The sequence below is a fragment of the Notamacropus eugenii genome, chromosome 2, assembly GCF_028372415.1.
Source record: "Notamacropus eugenii isolate mMacEug1 chromosome 2, mMacEug1.pri_v2, whole genome shotgun sequence".
Classification (NCBI taxonomy): domain Eukaryota; kingdom Metazoa; phylum Chordata; class Mammalia; order Diprotodontia; family Macropodidae; genus Notamacropus; species Notamacropus eugenii.
In genome coordinates, this window is record NC_092873.1 from 114,913,740 (window position 1) to 114,919,699 (window position 5,960).

Genomic DNA, 5,960 nt, shown 5'->3' on the forward strand with positions numbered 1-5,960 from the left:
AGCCATTGTGTGAATATTTGCATTTAAAGGGAAGGCTAATCAATGAAATGAAAAGCTATTTGTGGAAAGTTAGGTGTAGAGGAACTGGGTGAAAATGGTTTAATTAAGTTCATTAAACATTTATTAAATGCCTACTATGTGCCAGGCACTGTGCTAAGCACTAAGGAATATAAATAAGAAAAAAAAAATACAGTCCCTGCTGCCAAGGAGCTTATGATGTATTTGGCAAAGAAAACAATCGAAAAGACCAACAAAGCTGAATATGGGGAAGGAAAAAGGGAGGCAGAACCAGGTCACAGAGCATGATGATGGTGGACTCTAATCAAAGAAAATTGGAAATCAGCTCCAGCTGATTAGCTGTTAGGCTGAAGACAAAACAGTTAGGGGGAAATGGCTGGATTGTGACCCCTCTTTTCATGGAAGCTTTGGAAAGAGATTTTTGCTCTCATCCTTCAGTCATAAAATCAGAGGGGAAAAAGCCGCTGAGGGTACTGATGAGATCTGAGTACCCAAACTGATGCAATCTTCAGGATAATGAGTTTCCAAGTGATGAGCTTTTTTTCCTGGGAGCATAATGATGGTGGAGTCAAATCCAAAGAATAAGTACAGGGAATTTAGAGAGGAGTAGAATTCTTTCCATCATCTCTGAAACCTCATTTTATAGGCAGCCATCCAACTCATCAGTGTTGGTTCTGTCAGAGATGTGTTCAACAATCCCAAATCCCCTTCTAAGACCCTCACCAGAAAATGGAATACCTCTGAATTCAGGGCTCAGCAAAAGTCACTCAGAAGACTCATTCTCTGAATTATAGTCTGCCCCATCTTCAACCTTACAGCTAATTAGCTAGGGCTGAATCCAATTTCCTCAGTGGATTAGGCCTTTTATTTCATGGCTGGCCTACTCCTAAATACTCCAGCACAGGTGAGAAGAATGTGTGAATCAGGGAGACTTGAAGTCTCACTGCCTTATAAAAGGTAGTTATCTTCTCATCTTTGTCTTCTGCCATGCCTTCTGGAAGGTTGGTCTTGTGGAGTGTGATCAAAGACATTACCTAAGACCTGATGGCATCATTTCTCTATTCAAAAGTAAGTCTCTCATACTCCTTGATATTAATGCCATACTGGAAAAAGGAAACATTCCTGTCAGAGTTATAATTATACGTTATTGAGTCCTTTAGGTCTTCCAAGTAAATTTTCTTTTTCTCCAGTTTCTACTATGAGGCACTGAAACATACTGAGCAATCTGAATTTTCTTTGCTTAACTGATGCTAAGGAGATGTTTATTTGCTTCAGTTTAATTCATTTCTTTCTCTTCTTGGTCTGCAAATTCTTTCCTCTGACTCTTCTAGGGTCGCATGTGCTTTTACCTTTTTTTAACTCTAGAAATTGTTTTTTTTCCTCTTCCCTGAAGAAATGACAACCATTAAAAGCTTTTTCACTACTGTCTTTTATTTTCATGTCTTGTGAGCCCTTCTACAACTGCTCTGGTTACTATTTAATTAAGTGAAGCTTTCCAGCTAAGAGATTCCTAGGACCAGAATTCTTTACTTTTTTATGTGTCAGGGACCCCATGATAGTCTAGTAGGGCCTATTGACGTCTTCTCAGAATAATGTCTTTAAATGCATATACTGAAATATCTGGGATTTCAAAAGGAACCCAGTATATTGAAATACAGTTATCTATCTCTCTAATCCATTTATATACTCCAAGCAAAGAACCCCTGTCCTAGTATAAAAGGAAAATATGGAAAATACTTCATCTCATCTCCTCCAAAAGGGAGTTTATGAAGGCAATTTTGATTTCTGGAGTCTTGTGATATGGTCTTGCTGTTGTCTCCTTTGGGATTGATGGGCATGAACCTTGTCTTATTACTCAACATAACCCTGTATGAATGATGGCAAATTGCTATAGAGAAACCTCCACTAACTGGAATGCTAGAGGAGTGAGACATCTTGACTGAACTTCTTTGAATAAGTGCAGGTTTTCAAGGAGAAAACAAAAGAGAAGGGACCCTTTAATTTAAAAAGGTAGTCTTTCTATTTCTATTTCCAGCACCAAGATCAGTGCCTGGCATAAATTTGACATTTTCTATCAGAATTTCTTTAGAGGATCATAGAGGTATGACTTAAACATATTTTAATGGCCATTTAGTCCAACTTTCATTCTACAGGTAAGGAAATAGAGGCTAGAAAATTTAAGTGAGTTGACCATGGTTATTCCATTAGTAAGTGGCAGAGCCAGGTTTTGAAATCATTTTTATGGACTACAATTCCAGCATTTTGCACCATACTCCCCTTGTGGTCAGTATTCTTCATAATGTTCCCCTAGTCATGTTTTTGCTATATTATAGCATCAAATCTTTCTTAGAATTAGAGAACTCTTTTCTTATACCAATGATTATCTCCTGGTTGCTCAGCTATAGGCATTCCTAAAGACTAAGGCAGAGCTGGTTTCTTTCATCTGAGATCAGTGCTGCTAGAATTTGACACCTTTAGAAATGGTGTTCTTAAACTCTGATCCACAGAAGGATCAATCATAATTCCAGAGGCCATTCCTACTTACCTCCAGATAGAAATGATGGATTTCACTGTTCATTGAGAATTTTGTTTTTTGGACTTTGCTAATGCTCATGTGGAAATTTGTTAGACTGACTATTTGTAATGGGTTTTGTTTTTCTTGTTTTCTTAATGGGAGGGAGAGAATTCAGAACTAAAAATGAAACAAAATTGAATTAAAAAAAGAAATGGAGCTCTTGGAGAAAATTCTATAATCAATTAAAGATTTCTTTCTGCCAAAATCTAGAACATTTCTCAATGACTTATTTTGTCACCCTCTCCAGAAACACACATGCATGCAGGCACACATAAACATCATGCAGAATTTAAGCACTTTATAATACCACTCTATGAACAAACATTTATTAAGTACTTATGATATACCAGGAAAACCCCAGGAATATGAAAAAGGGCAAAACAATGGTCCAGCCTTCATGGACCTTGCATTCTAATTGTAATATAAATAATGTAAAGACTTTATTTTTCATGTATAATTAATTGAAACTTCTCTAAAATCTTCCAGATAAGTCAAGATTACTTGATGTGGTGTCTCTATATTCTACACCTTTCCACAGTTGAAGTGATAAAATTCAGGTCCCTTGTCCTGGAAACAGAAGATATTTTCATGCTCTGTATGTATGTGAGAAGATGGAGCACATTTCTGACCTGATAATCTGCTTGATTCGTAACAAGCAGAGTTTCATAAAATCAATGACTGACCTAGTGTACATCCAGAAAAAGCTACAAGACGCAATTAATCGGGCTAAAATTTCCACAGGACCATTGCCTGTGAGAGTACATGAGGATGAAAGCTGCACCAAGGAGAAGGAGGCCGAAGCAAGCATTAGTGAGGAAAAGCCACCAAAGGAGAATGTTGAAAGGAAGAAGAGTGAAGGGGACATGGAAGAGCAAAAGACTAATCCCAGAGAGAGAAAAATCTCAGAGATGGAAATTGAGGGGGACCCTAAAGATGAAAAACCTGCTGAAGAGGAAGCTAGAAAGTTAATGTGAATCCAAATCCACTAAAAAGGAGGCTTGGAGAAACCTTGCTAAGGAGAAAGAGGTTGTTTGCTCTTCTTGGGAGGATGTCCATTCTATGAATAAAAAAACCAAAGAAACTCCAAACTAAAATGCTAAGATGATGATGGTGATGATGATTTATATTTGGTAGTTGTAACCCTCTGTCAGTGCAGGAAAGTCCATGTTGAACCAGAAGTTATGATTATATATAACATTCAACAGATCTTGGAAGAAACAAGATGTAGCTTTGGCTTCTCTCTTGTTCTCACCCCTGAAATATCTTTTATTGAGGACCTATATCCAATAAAAATAAGTTTGTTGGAAGAGATCGTCAGTGAAACAATCTGCCTTCTTGTTGAAATCCAACACAACGTATTACTTTACTACTGTTACACCCCTAAACTCGTGTCTATTCTAGCGCTTATTGGCCTAGTTCACAAGAGCAAATTGAAGATGAAACAATTTTGAATGAATAGCAAGCCTTGGGAATTGGGTTATCATTCAGACATAGTAGCTATTGAAAGGGAAAAAATGTTTTGGGATACAGGAGAATCTTGTTTGTTTCATTGCAGATGTATCATGTTTTTTTTCTTATTAAATACTTATATCAATTGGATTTTTTTTCCTTTCCAGTTCTCAAGAGCAACATAGGAGAGTGTAAAGATTTATTACCTTTCTGTATAAAGGGAATATTTATTACAAATAGAACAGTAAGTGGGTTTTTACAGTAAGGGTATTGGGAATAGAAAACTTTTTGTTTGTAGGTTGAAAAGTCTTAGAAGTAAAATATGAACTTCTATTGGCATTTTTTAATTGGTAGGGATAGAATTAGCAGGTCTAGAAATATTGTGGCATGAAATACTTAATACTTTATTTCAGGGTCAGCTTTGTGATCAGCAGTGCCCTCTAAATACTGGAATATTTGGTTCTTTCTTTTTGTTATAACTAATAGAATGTGGGCTTCCTAGGAAGTTTTTTGTTTTGTTTTACAGTAACATTCAAAAGTTTAACTGATATCTGATTACCCTTGATTAATGCAAGGAGGTATGTTGGTCTCCTCCCTCCTCCAGGCCTTGGTACATAGAAATTGTTGAGCTTGTGATACAATTTTTGACTCAATACCTTTGCCTCATTGACTTTGTGATATTTCCTGTTTGTGAGAATTCCAATGTATATTGGAAGGTATGTGAATTTTCACTTTGAAGAGGTATCCCTACAAGACTCAAGTTTTGTGGTAATCTCCTTCTCAAAATTTCTGGTATATATTTTATGATGAACTGATAAAAATCCAATATTACATTTTATCTTCTACCTTAATCCTTTTTTTTCCTACTAAGGTACAATACATTGTGAATAAGTTGATGGGATTTAGATTTAGAGATGGAAGGGACTTTAGAGGCCACCTAATCCCGTTACCTCATTTTACAGATGAGAGCTGAGGCTAACAGAAGGGAGAAATAGCTGATCCAAGGACACACAGGTACCAGAGTTCCCCAGGGGTGATCTAATACATTACTTGACTTGAACAGGAATCCCTGTAAGAATAATCTTGGCTCATTTGACCTCTGCTTGTGGGTGAATCCATTACCTTTTAAGGGAGCCCATCCCATTTGGGAATAGTTTTAATGGTGAGGACATGTTTCCCATATGGAACTGAAATCTACTTTTTTGCAACTTTGCTCCTCGTTCCCTCTAAGACTAAGCAAAGCACAAGCCTTTTTTGAACTGAATTTAATTGACTATGGTCTGCTGAAACTAGAATAGAGTTGCTATTTTTTTAGTTGCATTTGTGCACTCTCTCCTTTGTAATTGACTCCAATTATTAAAAGTGGCATTACAAGAAAATAAATCATTCAAATTACTATCTGAAAAACTCTATGCTAATGTAAGACATCTTACAATTTCATTTGGAGATTGCATCCTTCTCAACTCTTCCCCCCCCCCTCCCCACTTCCACAATCATGTTGCAGTACACATATATTTATATCAGCCAGGGTTAAAACTATTTTGAGTCATCTGAGTACTCTTGACCCTCTCTTCTTAAGATAGAAGCAGCCCTGCTTCTAAAGTTACACTGTTTAGCTGTTACTAGATAGAGAGGAGATGTTAACCAGGGTTTCAGAAAAATCCTTGATATTCACTATTTCTCTGTGATTTAGAGTTACTTTGCAACCTCAGACTGCTGACCATTATCCTGCTTGTTAAGGTGAATTGGTCAGGGGATGGGGGAAAGAAAGGAGGGCACATAGGTTATCCTGTGCTCCTTGCTATGTTCCTGACTGAGCAGGACAATATCACCAATATATTCCCAGTAAGTGGGGCTAGGCAGAGTGGGGAAGAGAAGTAGGAAAATGCAATCTTAAGGTAAAATTAAATAAGTTGCA

At 37.0% G+C, this 5,960-nt stretch overlaps 1 long non-coding RNA gene across 1 annotated transcript; it reads left to right on the forward strand.

Moving 5' to 3' along the window:
- The first annotated feature begins 910 nt into the window (after positions 1 to 910).
- On the forward strand, positions 911 to 4,192 carry LOC140526295 (uncharacterized). Its single transcript, XR_011974307.1, has 2 exons — positions 911 to 1,086; positions 3,080 to 4,192. It is a non-coding gene; the product is annotated as an uncharacterized lncRNA (long non-coding RNA).
- Positions 4,193 to 5,960: the final 1,768 nt, after the last annotated feature.